General features: G+C 37.9%; 1 long non-coding RNA gene across 3 annotated transcripts in view; it reads left to right on the top strand.

Moving 5' to 3' along the window:
• Positions 1-13460, top strand: part of LOC104006151 (uncharacterized) — a 211442-nt gene that overhangs the window by 149101 nt on the left and 48881 nt on the right. For 2 of the 3 annotated variants that reach the window (XR_010156328.1, XR_001717068.4), the window contains one exon: positions 4735-4984. The exons of the other annotated variant lie outside the window; for it this stretch is intronic. This is a non-coding gene — a long non-coding RNA (uncharacterized LOC104006151). The remainder of the gene's footprint in view (positions 1-4734; positions 4985-13460) is intronic. 3 annotated transcript variants of the gene reach the window in all.

Here is a 13460-nt window from a genome sequence, read left to right on the forward strand (position 1 = left end):
TTTTTTTCCTTCACTGAAATGTACTTATCTCATAACATTAGGCCAAAAGCAAAAAAGTTCTGTGATCAAAGAAGTTGAGCGAACACAGAATATTTTATCCCCATCCTGAGGTTCATAAAACACATATAGTTTATTAAAATGCCCAATGAGTCCTGCAGTAGATAAACTTATCTTTATTTACTCCAACATTTTCAAAATGAACTTTACCATAGAAGTCTTTTTTTCACAGCCTGGCATGGTGACTTACGCCTGTAATCCCAGCAATTTGGGAGGCCGAGGCAGGCGGATCATCTGAGGTCAGGAGTTTGAGAACAGCCTGGCCAACAAAGTGAAACCCCATCTCTATTAAAAATACAAAAATTAGCCAGGCATGGTGGCAGGCACCTGTAGTCCCAGCTGCTCGGGAGGCTGAGGCAGAAGCACTTGAACCCGGGAGCCAGAGGTTACAGTGAGCCTAGTTCACACCATTGCACTCCAGCCTGGGTGACCAGAGCAAGACTAAGTCTCAAAAAAAAAAAAAAAGTCTTTTTTCACATCATCACATCATAAAGCCTTTTCATTTATTCAAATATTTATAGAGCGCCTAGTATGCCAAATACTAATTTCTGTGCTGGTGATAAATCCATGATCTCCTGGAGTTTAAGCTCTCAGTAACGACGGCAGAAAGTAAAGACTAAATTCATACATGATTTCAGGTAATAATAAACATTATGAATAAAAATTAAGCAGGGTGTGGTGATTAAACAATGACAACTGAGGTTGGAGTATAGGAATCCACAAAACAAAACTTTGGAAATTCTGCCTTAGTGTGTAACCATGTGCTAACTGAAGTAACAAAGTCCCTTTGGAGAAGGTTTGCGAAAACCTTCAACACTCTCTCTTCAATTAGTGTGTGTGAAAAAGTACAAGGATACTTATTACCTGATCTTGAAGACCAGTGCTATTGATAGGGACTTCTGGCCAGCTAGGAGAGAAGGTAGTGTTGTGCAAGACGTTCAAGAGACTCGGGGCCCCTACAATTATACTTTGTAGATGGAACTTACTCAATGCACTCCTAAGGCAATTGCCCCTTCCTAGAAAATTGGAGAAGTGTAATGGTTGCGCAGTTTCCTGAACACACAGATCTCAGCTGCTTAATTTATTTTACAGTGTTTTTTATTAGCCTATAGTTGACTACTATAATTTTTCCTTTCTACAGACATGGAAACTGGATTTCCAGGTTTCATGCTGTTCCTCACATAATAAGTCAGGTCAATCTATGAATTCTTTTGTTCACTATTTCACAATACCTATTTGATATCGGCTGTCTGTGTAGCTCTGTCTCAGATATGCAAAAATAAATGTGACCCAGAGGAACTTACGAGCATATTATAGTCAGAAGGTCAGGTACTTTCCCTTTGTGTTTCCCAGCCTCTGTCTTAAGAAATCAGTAAAGCCCTCACAAACAGATGTAATTCATTTGTTTATGACTTTCCCAGGCCACACAGAACACAATAAACAGAGTATATATATGCCTGAGATATATTTAGAGTCTTCACCCAAGAAGGCTTTGGATGGTTTTTAAATACTGAGGGTAATGATAAATACAATAATTTTTTGCCAATCAATAGAAGTACGATATTACAAAAACAGAACTTCTCCTTATTCTTCTCACTGGGAAGGATTTGCTCAGCAGCATAACTTTTAACACTCTTACGACTTAAAAGAAGATACTCAAAACTGGTTAGGGCAGATAAAGCATCGATTCTAATCCACCACCTGAAGTCATATGACTCATCTGAAGCAGAAGTGGAAAAAAAAAAATCTAGACCAGGAATCTCAAATTATCACAGGCAGCAAAGAAAGTCAAAATGATTGTACTGATGAGTCATCCGCCATCTGCTTCTCTTCCAGAAAATGTAAGTCAAGGTACAGATAAGCAGGAGTAAACCAACATCAAGAAAATGCAAACCACAATGTTCTTCTAGAATGATAGAAGGAAATATGAAGTGTATTAAAAGCTAACACAAGGAGATTAGATTGACTCAGAACCTCACTGAGCAGGCTGGGAAGATAATAGGTTTTGTAAGACCCAATACCTGCAGTAAATGATATGGGAAAGGGAAGGAGGCCTATACTATGGCTAAAAAGGGAACTGAAAGCCAAGAGACTCAATAGGTGAGTTCCAGTTTACCAATTTATTCTTCCCACTCCATTTGCTGACTCAAGTTGCAATACAGAAGATAGGAAATCTCATCTTCCTAACAAGAAGACTCCATTCCTATGAGGAAAAATAAGCTGAGAGTCCACTTGAAATCTCTTCTTGATACCTCCACATCCATCATCCCTCTCTTACGATCCACTTTTGGCTACCTTACTAGAACAGAGAACTGTTCTGTGGAATTATTCATTCCATTGCTCTTGTTTTATATTGATAGTTTAGCACTCATCATACTGTATTACAGGGCATTATTTGTACTTTGTCTCTTTAATATATATAAATTCCTTCAGTCATGTGTCATAGCAATAGCTAATTCATACTTATTATTTTATCCTACCAATCTTTATTGAGCACCTACTATGGGCCAAACACTGTTCTTGGGGCTTATGATATATTAAAAAACAAACTATGATCTCTGCCTTTGTGAAGCTTACATTCAAGTGGGAGGGAGGAATAGAAAATAAACATCATAAGTAGATATGCTAGTATGTTTGAAGATGATAAACATCACTGAAAAGAAAAACAGTAGAATAAGAAAGATCAGGAATGCCAGAAGGTAGTGTTGGGGAAGGGGTAGTTTGCGGCACTAAAAAGGACAGTCAGAGTGGGCTTTATTGAGAAGGTGAGATTTGCCCAGACTTGAAGGAGGTGATGGAGTTAGTCAAGTGAATTTTGAGAACAGATGTATTACACTTTCTTCTTCAAGCTCCATCAAGGACTTTCAGCCAGTGCTACCTTGAGGCTCAGGAGATTTGGTAAGTTCACCAAGCTGCCAGAACACTTGTTTTTGGCTCACATAATATATTCAGTGAGTAAGACTTTAGTCATTTTGTTACTATTGTGTGACATGGGAGACTGAGAACAGGAACAGAGAAAGGAGAAGCAGCACAGCACTCAAGAGTGGGGTGGGAATGGGGAGAAGAGGGACCTCCACTCTCATCTGAATCAAGAAAGATTCTGGAAATCTTGTGGGTAGAATGAAGTCAGCCCTTCCTGTTTCCTAAATGTCCTTCCTTGTGATGAGTTTTAATTATCTAAACCTGTCATAAAACTCTACAGAGTCTCTTTATTGTCTTTAAAGGCTTCTTTTTGCTGGCTCTTTTTATTCATTCTTTGTTTCTGTGGTGACCAAAAGGATCAATCTCAGCTATATTTTCTGGAGAGGCCCAGGAGAGGGAATTCCAGTTTTGTTGTTCAGTTTCAGCCCTGTACTACTTTTATAAAATTATATCTATTTTGGGGGGCTCTTTCAAAGAAAGTGTAACTAATCAAGATATATTTGAAAATGTACTCATTCAATTAAAAATGCTTATTAAGCGATTGACAGGTTTCAGGCACTGACTGTGTATTAAGCATACAAAGATAAGGAAGATATGGTTATACTAGAAGTAAAAACCTATCCTTAATAATATTCTGGGGCAGCCGGGTGCAGTGGCTCACACCTGTAATCCCAGCACTTTGGGAGGCCGAGGTGGGCGGATCACAAAGTCAGGAGTTCGAGACCAGCCTGACCAACATGGTGAAACCCCGTCTCTACTAAAAAAAATACAAAAATTAGCCGAGCATGGTGGCATGCACCTGCAATCCCAGCTACTCAGGAGGCTGAGGCAGGAGAATTGCTTGAACCCAGGAGGTAGAGGTTGCAGTGAGCTGAGATCACACCACTGCATTCCAGCCTGGGCAACAGAGCAAGACTCCATCTCAAAAAAAAAATAAAAATAAAAAATATATATATAAAATATTCTGGGGCATTGCATACCACAGGCCAGAACAAAATGACCCCAAGTTATAGGAAAACAATAAAACAGATTTGTCATACTCTAGAAATAATTCAGTCAAAAGTACTAAACATTTTTTCAATGAAACAAGAAAAGTCATGTTCTTACTGATGACTATTTTACTACTGTGATTGTCTTTTATGTAAAACTTTTAAACCCTAGCAACATTAGCCATTCCTCCTGGTTCCTGTTAATAAGTCTGTGCTTCACTGAACATCCTAATCACCCACATTTACCATCACTTTACCATGAAAGAGGAAGAGAATGGTGACTTCACAAAAGTCAATAAAGAAGAAGTGGAAACAGTGAAGTGAGGGGAAGCCTCAAGGCAGCAACTAAGAACGACCTATAAGCACAGAGAATAATAGTGGTCAGGTTTTTAAAGACCACAGGACCTCTGGGAGTGACTCATTTGGAGAGCATACTATTTCTGCCTTTGACTCCACAGTGAGGTCTGCCCATACGGTGTTGGTGGTGTTATTTTATGTAAGATGTAGCTCAGTTGCCAAAGAAGTACATGTTTTCCTCAGCCCTATATAACTTAAAGATCCCTCTAAAACTCAAATTAACACATAACGTGTAAATCACATATACACAGTGTTTAGTGTCATATCATAAAATGTTTTTGCATCAATGAGCTAGTTGTTACTGCTTCTGCAGTAACATCTTCTGCAGAGGGAACTGCAGATATGTGAGTATAGGAGAAAATAAACATATCCCTCACAGTCTGCTTTCTTTGTTTAATTCATTCACTAGACTGATCATTCTAAGGAGGATTTTGTGCTGCTCTTGTTTTGCTGCTGGGCCTATCCTGTTTCCATTCCCAAATCAAGTATTCCTGGAATTTAAGGTATCACTTTACCAGCCTGACCACAAGTTCCCCATTGTTTCCTCTGCTCTGCTCATGCCCTGGAATAATGCCTCTCCCTGGATACTAAATTTACTGACCCTGCCTAGGACCCAGAGAAGATTGATGAGTCCTCAGCCTGTGCATGTCTTCAAAAAGGTAAGACAGACCAGCAAAGCAGTAAAATGACAGACCCATTGTTTGAGCCCAACGCTGGGACTTCCCCTTTTGTATAAGCTGAGTCACATTTTTCCTGTTGTCAACTTGAAGCCTGTTCGTTGATGTACGATAGGACTATCTTGCTGATATATAAAGCCAGGCAGACAGGTTTCCTTGCATTTGTTTGCCTTACCTTGGACCCTTACCAATTAGAAACTGTCCAGTGGCCAAAAGAGATAAGACATGGTTTATTAAAGCTCAGATACTACATTGAATGAAATAATTTCTGACAATTTTCTTCTGTTAAAGTGCTATCCGAGGTTCCTGCCTTGTGCAATCTTACTGATTTTGACAGAGGTCTTTTGGGATGTATATGTGCATTTTATTCTTGATATCTGTTCAGTTGACACATGTTTTAAAACCACAGATATATTTGATTGGTTGGCAAATTGTGAAAACAGGAAGTCAAATAATGGAATCAACTGTGAAACAACCATAACAAGTGAAGCTTTTCTGCTTAAGTGCCAAGATGGGAATACTGTTATGAGTAACAAACAAAATGAAATGATAATGTCAATATAATTCCAACAGGAAGAGTGAGCATCTGGACTGCCCTAATCATCATATTTCCAGTGCTTTATAACCAATGAAATGGTTTTTACATTTTACTCTCCAATATTGTTGCTAGGCGTGATAAAAAAAATCTCCAAAATTTAGAGAGGGATGTGGTGACATTTTCTAGCTGGGAAATATTTGAGATTTTTTCTTTTTAGTCGGACAATCATCACTTGCATTGGACTTCAAAAAAAATACCTTGCTGGGGCCAGGCGCAGTGGCTCATGCCTATAATCCCAGCACTTTGGGAGGCTGAGGTGGGTGGATCACCTGAGGTCAGGAGTTCGAGACCAGCCTGGTCAACATGGTGAAACCCCATCTCTACTTAAAATACAAAAATTAGCTGCGTGTGGTGGCGGGCGCCTGTCGTCCCAGCTACTTGGGAGGTTGAGGCAGGAAAATCACTTGAACCTGGGAGGCGGAGGTTGCAGTGAGCCGAGATCACGCCATTGCACTCCAGCCTGGGTGACAAGAGTGAAACTCCATCTCAAAAAAAAAAAAAAAAAATCTACTGATTGCTTACTCCAGAACAGGCACTGCTGTAAACACTAGGGTTATGAAGGTCATGGCAAATTACCTTCTTGCTTATAAGCATTTGCACATTACACCAAGACTTTTCTTGTAATGCCTCAAGGTTTCCAAGTACCAGTTCTCCTGTGATAGTCATTCTTCCATGGTGAATTTTCAAAAGGTTATCAAGCAGTGTAAAGAATAAAAAATATCCTCAAATCAATAGATATGAGGAACATAGGCAAATATTAGAATAAAATGAAAGAGACGATTTTTAGACAAAGACCAGGAAATACGATCTCACTAGTATGTATTAAGTTTATAAAACTTACTACTTCAAAAATTTCAGAAACATAAACGAATTTTAAAGACACCTGAATAAACTTGAGGCAGGACAGCTGTTAGCAGTAGAATGAGGGAAGGGTGGAGCATGTACCATGCCACAGATGGAAAATCCTGTTCTTCCATCTTCCATCTTCTGAGAATTTCTATATGAAATATGTTATGGAAATGATGGCATGTGCTATCTATTCAGACAATTGAGTTTTTAAAGTATGATCAATATTTCTCAAGGTCTGCCTCTGCCAGAAAAGAATTTAAAATATTACAATGGGACATTTTAATGTGATCTTGTTGGAGGGAGAATTAATGAGGACTTGGCACAATTGATTGTTAGAAGATTAAGTCACAATGCATATATTAATCTATTTAACCTTCAAACACTGTTTTAAGAGACTGTTTTAGGAGAAAGTACTTTTGAGCCAGTTGGATATTTCAGTCAACCTTAATTATATTCAGAAATCTAACCCTAGAAATGTAAATTTAAAGGTGGAAGAACAGAAAGACAAACTACTCTAAAGCTCTCATCTTACAGATGAAGCACAAACAAATTAAATGAAATCCAGAGGTTACAGCATTTATACAGGGATGAAGCCAAGCCCAAACCTAGGTCACCTGGATACCAAGGCTTGTCTCAGGTCTCTGCATGGACAAGGAGATGAAATAAAACTGCATCCAGAATTATCCAATTAGCCTGTATCTCTTATTGTGAAATGATTCCATTTGGGTACAGAATCAGTCACTAATTGAAAAAAACACTGCATTGACTTTCAACTGATGAATCTGCCCTAAGAGGTGTTACACTTGTCATCATACCCATAGAGTATTACAGCACTGCTTACCAACTCTGTACTAATCAAACAATCATTTTTATTGTTTCATAAAGGTGAAAAGTAAAGAAAAATTCTTAGTGAAAAAGCCCTCCCAAAGAGAAATCCAGGGAAAATAGCAATAATAATGCAAAATATTCAACTATATAATTTCCAAGACTTTCACTTCACTGAGTAGTCAAGTAACACTATTATTCATTTCACAGCTATAGATCAATTTGCTCATGTGTGAAACCTATGAAATACAACCATTTTCTCTTCAGATGAGTAATCCTGGTTTGAGTTACCCATACAATTTCATAAAAATACATTATTCCAGATGGACTCCAGTTGCTGGGCAGATGGAAATGCTTAAGTAAAAGACTAAAAACTTCATTATCCTAAATTAGGTAGTCAGAGAGAAAAAGTATGAATATAACTATAACCCAAATAATTTTTAAGTTTTATGAATATTTTTTAAAATTCTACTTTCAGGAGAAAAGAACTTGAAAAATAATTACATATATTTAAGTATTTAAAAAGTATATACTTTTACAGTCAAGTTTTTAATCAATTAGTTGTAGCTACCATAATTATATTTCTCATAGTCACTTTCCATTTTTACATACTGAGCCAACCTGTCCATAAGCCAAGCTCAGGTTTATCTCATTCCTTCAGTTGATTGGACAGGATTTCCCCACAGGCACAGGTGCAATTTCTGTGAGCATCACTGCTGTGACTGTGATGGTTAATGTGGGAGTCTTGTCTACCTTCCCACATAGCTTACCTGTGCTCATTGTCATTGCATATGACATTTCTGGATGTACATTTCTATCTAATGAGAGACTGCTGCTCAGCCCATTCATATTTATGCTTTGGCCAGTCTGACAGAAGTTAGCTCATAATGGGCAGGACAATTGGTGTCCCATGGTCAAGAGCTCCGTCCCTAGCAGGATCTAATATTGTTCCAGGAGCTTCTTTGGACCTCTAAAAATTTCACTGAAATGACAGGTCTCTAAAACATCATGAGGTTTGTCTCCCACACTCAGGCATTGCCACCTCTTACTGCAAAGGAATGAGCCACCTCTGTAAACGTTGAACATTCAGGGATGTATACAGAGCCAAAATCCTCTGGGGGAATCTACCCATTATGTTTTCATCCCATGTTTTAAGATCCTAGGTTTTCATCCATGGTCTGCCTTGGCTGAGCATCTAAGTATCTCTGATGCTCTGGAATTCTACTTGTCAAATCCTGGAGTCTGTTTTTCAGCTGTTCATTATTCCACTGCAGGGGAAAAGAGACCCTTCTTAAATCACCAGAGAGGTTCTCTAACTCTTGCCCTTAGCATTAGTTTGTTAATGGTTCTCTGTTTCTCATTATCCCATTGCAGAGCATCAATATAACAGTAATGCCCAGCCAACACTCTGTCCTTCTGCTCCCCACTGCCATATCTCTTTCAAATCCTTGAATCATTAGGACTGCAAGGGCATTTTCCGTTGGGATGTTTCCTCAAGTCACCCCTGATGAATTGTTCAGCGATTGGATTTTCACTTTGTGCCAGGGACTATCTAGGCCCCACATTCCTCTCATGATGCAGTCCTCCTTGCCTGCCGAGAAATGAGTGAGCCAGGCCCCAAGCTCCATCTTGCCATTTGACTTATCAGAACATGTTTGGTTTCTACCATGTCAACTCAGGTCAACCCAGGAGGAGCTAACAAAACAGGATTACACATGTAAGATATATATTGGGGGAAACTCCTGTGAAAGATGAAGAAGGAAGGGGCAGGAGTAGAGAGGGCCTTCAGACCACAGTGAAGAATTGGCTTCTGTAAAAAGAGAAACAGAATGTTTGTAATCCTGGTCCAGACCATCTCTAACTCTGTAACTCTCCTATTTCCACATCTTTTGACCACAAAGTTGTTAGAAGAACTGGAGATCGATGTACATGGGAAGGCCCAGCTCAAGCTCTGTGCAGAGTGGGTCCTTAGCAACTGTTACGTTATGTGTTCACTGCACAGAACAGGGGAGTAATAAGCAGAGTCCTGGGTTTCCTTCAAAGAAATGCAGTGACCCTTATTTCATGTGTAGACAGGTAGATATGGAGGCTGCCCCTCTCTGCATCTACAACAAGCCCTGTTTCTCATTAGAGTCAACGTTGAACACTATGTTTTAAATAACACAAGGAAGAAAACAGGATGCACTTATCTCCTTAGACATGACCTCAAAATGTATTCTTCTTTATAACTGTTATTACTAACTAAAATACATCCTTCCTATTCTTTCTTTGGAAAGAAGAAAAATAAGGCTTGTGATGGAAGGTAGGATAAAGCCAGCACGTATTGAGTGCTGATATGTGCCAGGTACTACTTTAGGTACTTTATGAATGTTTTCTTTCTTCATCCTTACACTCTTTGGAGTTAGAATTATCCACACCTTACATAAGAAAACAATCAAGGTTATGGAAATTAAATAACTTGTCCATAGTATTGCAGTTAATTATCAGAAATGACTATTGACTCTGAAACTTTGTATATTTCAGTTTTGCAAAAATCTTATCTGTGAGGTGGACTTTAATTCAAGAATTATAGAAATGTTTTGGTTGAAATAATTTTTTTAATAAAAAAGAATTTTTTCCTATGTTATGTATTTAAAATCTATAATGAATTTTGGCCCTATCTCTGTTAAAACCACATTGTTTTAAACACTTAGTTGCTCATAAATCTATTTCTCCTCATTATAAACCCTTGAGGGAGACTATTATATCTAATTCATCTCATCCTAACCAACTAAAATTAGGCCTAAATGTCATATGCACTCAATTTATGTATGCTGAGCCAAATAGGATAATTCAAACAACTCAGTTCACTTTTCTGCTAATTCTCCACTTACTCTGATACAGCAAATTAGAATGATAGAGAGGAAAACATATCCTCTTCTTTATTCCATGGGACCCATATCATAGTGGACAGCCTCTCTCAAAAAAGCCTTAAAACTCTTCTATTTGTTGAGAACCCATAGTTGTTTAACTAGCTTGTCCTGGCTGAAAGATAGATGTGGATTATAAGAATCAACAGGAAATCCTCATTGCAGGTACACATCTCCTAAATTTCCCCACTATGCAGAGAGATGGCCAATTATTATAGAAGCATAATTACTATAGAAGTTGTAGCTACCATAATAATATTCTCATAGTCACTTTCCATTTTTACATACTGAGCCAACCTGACCATAAGCCAAGTTCAGGTTTATTTCATTCCTTCAGTTGATTGTACAGGATTCCCCCACAGGCATAGGTGCAATTTCTGTGAGCATCACTGGCCAACATGGTGAAACCCTGTCTCCACTAAAAGTACAAAAATTAGCTGGGCATGGTGGCCCGTGCCTGTAATCCCAGCTACTGGGGAGGCTGAGGCAGAAGAATTGCTTGAACCCAAGAGGCAGAGGTTGCAGTGAGCCAAGATTGCGCCACTGCACTCCAGCCTGGTTGACAGAGTGGTGAGACTCCATCTAAAAAAAAAAAAAAAAAAAAAAAGATAAAAGATAAATGTAGAGTACTTGTGATTTGGGGAAAAGATCATGAAAGGTAACCTTACAAAACGTGACCTTTACAGCAACTTTCAAAGTTTATGTTATGGTGAAGAGCATAGGCTTTGGACACAAACTAGCCTTAGTTTGAATCCTGTCTGTGACACTGAGCTGTGTGACCTTGGACAAGTTACTTAGCCTCTCTAGTCACAATATCCTTGTGTGTAAAACAGAGATAATAATAGTGCTGTTTGAGAATTAAAAGGAAGACAAAATGTAAAGCACTTAGCACATGGCCAGCAGATGATAAATACTCATTAAACAGGAATTTACTGTCATTATTATTTTACTATGCATGCAACTAGCTGCTTCATGTGTCTGAGCTGAATGATAACAACATTGGAATTCACAATTTTAATAGATCTTTGCATTCCCACAGCATCTTTTATCTCAGAGGACCAAAGTTCTGGAAAATATTAATTCTCGTCTGTTATGCTTATACTAGTAAAGGCAGGAGCACATACAACGGCCTAGTTATTAAAAAGAACTATGATATAAAGCGCTAACTCCACATGCACAAAGTTATACATAAAACCTTAACAGAATCTAGGTCTCTCATCTTGCATTCCTCATTAATTGTATCAGATTGTTTCCAGTGGCTAAATATTATTTATTGGCAGTGTAAGTCAATGCTGCTGATATATTACTCTTTTGGGGAGTGTTTGTTTTTTGAAAACTGCTCTCAAATTTTCTAAATGTGAATTTAAAAGTCTGTCAGTCTATGTGCCGATAACACAAGACAGATTGTAAATGTAGCGGGATGCAGTCAAGTCAAACAAATCCAGTGAGAGCGCCAGAAGTCTTTATTAGGACTGCTCCTGTTCACAGGCTTTGCTAATGATGGAACAATTGTTTGTGCTGATTTGTAGCTGGCATTGATATGCCGGCAGCAACACTTTCATCTAAAATCCAGCTCCAAATTTTTTTAATACTGTCAATGAATTTGCTGTGTCTGCAAAGAGCAACTCCAAAGAACCTTTCTAAATAATAAGAAATGGGAATATTCAAGCAGTCTTTAATTCTAAATCCAGAGTGTTAGTTGAAATATACAACGATTTTTCTCTTTGTCATTGTTTTGTCATCTACTGGGATGCCTGCATCTCAACAACTTGTATGAATTAATAACTAAACACAGCTTTAAAATGCTGAAATTGGCAGATGTTGAAGGGAAGTAAATGCTGAACTGCAGAAGGATATTCCAAGATTCCAAACTTATCTAACATTTTCTTCACAAAATAAAAAAATGCAAATGTGCTCTGACTGCTGTTCACATTTACTGTGGGGACCAGTTTTTTTTTTTTTTTTTAATCAAACAGCACCTGCCTCTCTATTCAGAGATGTCTGCGTGTGGGGATAAGTGCAAACAACAAAGGCTTCGGCTGTGGCAGAGGCTGCATCATTTTCTTGGAACTTGCCATTATGTTTCAGGTCAGAGATTGAGGTTTGGTGCAGGGAATGGAGCTTTTAATATCAGGTGAATGGATTTTTATAAGAGGTTGGGAAGCTTTGGGTCTTAAAGAGAAAAATGGTGCTTTAAAAATAGCCATATTTCTTTTGTACTGTAATTATCAGTGCATGACCAATCATTTTTTATTCTGTCTGTGTGGGCGAAAGGAAATATCCTCTACCCATCTCTGTGGGCTGGCCATTTGAATAAGTCAAAATGTTCCCATATTTAATCAGTTTATTGAGAATATATAATTTAGCTAGAAAATTGATCCTGAAACATCACTTTTAAGGGAGCATGAAAAATGATACAAATTCATCAATTTTTTAAGAAGTCATTGTCGTATGTTTGCTGCTTAAACAGGTAATGTGGAGTAAATCAGTGATTTTTTCATAATTTCTATTGAGAAAAGGTTCACATTGTGTAAGTGACAAAATGTCTGAAATAGGAATAATCAGCCTTTAAAAAAATAGAATGGTAAAAATATGAAGAAACAGAAGAATAACTTCAGCTGATCCCAGCTCTAACATTGATGGAGAAAGCCCAGGCAAATCACTTAATTCCTCTTGAGTTTCCATTTCTGCATCTATAAAGTGTAAATGGTAAAATGTTCCCTTCCAGGACTGTTGTGGACAGGAAATGAGAAAATGTTTGTGACGTACTTTGCAAATGGTAAAACATTTTAAGAGCATCAGGAAGAAAAGGAGAAGTAAACGGGATGATAATAATAATTACAATATGTAACAATTATAATGACAATTATAATATTAAATATAATTATTATTATTAATGAAAATACTAAATCCTGCCCAGAAGTGCTAGAAATTGGTAAATCCTCAGACCATGTCTTCATTATGTTCTTAACTGGAGGAAAAGGAGACATACATACTCTGTAATCCCACATGAAAAAGTGAAGTCTATTATAACTGAAGTGGACTGCAGACTACATTAACACCTGTTCTTTGAAAGAAACTCTTAAATTAAAGTTACATCTTTCTGAGAGCTTTTTTCAAAAGCAAGTGTAGGCTAAGAGTATCCTATTCTTGAAATGGCTTGTTAGGGTTTCAGACAACCTTTGCCCACAAAACAGGGGAGTCACATTAACTTGCTAAGGTTGCATTTCTCTTTCGTTAGATCAGTCACTCACATGTTATGTAGGGTTACATGAAG

The sequence above is a fragment of the Pan troglodytes genome, chromosome 3, assembly GCF_028858775.2.
Source record: "Pan troglodytes isolate AG18354 chromosome 3, NHGRI_mPanTro3-v2.0_pri, whole genome shotgun sequence".
In the NCBI taxonomy this organism is placed as follows: domain Eukaryota; kingdom Metazoa; phylum Chordata; class Mammalia; order Primates; family Hominidae; genus Pan; species Pan troglodytes.